The sequence below is a fragment of the Pterocles gutturalis genome, unplaced genomic scaffold, assembly GCF_000699245.1.
Source record: "Pterocles gutturalis isolate BGI_N339 unplaced genomic scaffold, ASM69924v1 scaffold2488, whole genome shotgun sequence".
NCBI lineage: Eukaryota > Metazoa > Chordata > Aves > Pterocliformes > Pteroclidae > Pterocles > Pterocles gutturalis.
Genome location: NW_010122676.1, coordinates 12356 through 12811, shown reverse-complemented (window position 1 = coordinate 12811; position 456 = coordinate 12356).

The window sequence follows — 456 nt, the reverse complement described above, 5'->3', positions numbered from 1 at the left end:
GCTTCGGAATATTTTACGTCCCCCCCAGAGATGCAGCTCGTCCTCGGAGATCCCTTTGGAAGCACTTCTTGGCGTGACGCCGGCGCTTTGCCTTCGATGGAACCTTTGACCTCGCGTCAGTTTTTCTCCCCGGGGTGAAATATGTGCAAAATATCCCGGAGAAAGAGAGAGGAGCGATTCATCCCGCTCGGCTGGGGCCCCTCCGCGCAAGGACAAAGGTGGCGAAAAGCCGCGGCCCCGGCTCCTGCGAGGGGGAGGCAAAGCCAGGGCAGGAAAAAAAAAAAGAAAAAGAAAAAGAAAAAAAAAAACCAAACCCCCCAAATCCCCCCCAAGAAAAAAACAAAATCCAAACCCCAACGCACGCACAGACTTTGTTCTTTGTCCGGAAAAAGGTTTGGAAATATCTACAAAAGAATTTTGACGGTGCGTCGGCTCGACTCGAGGGTTTTGTACCTG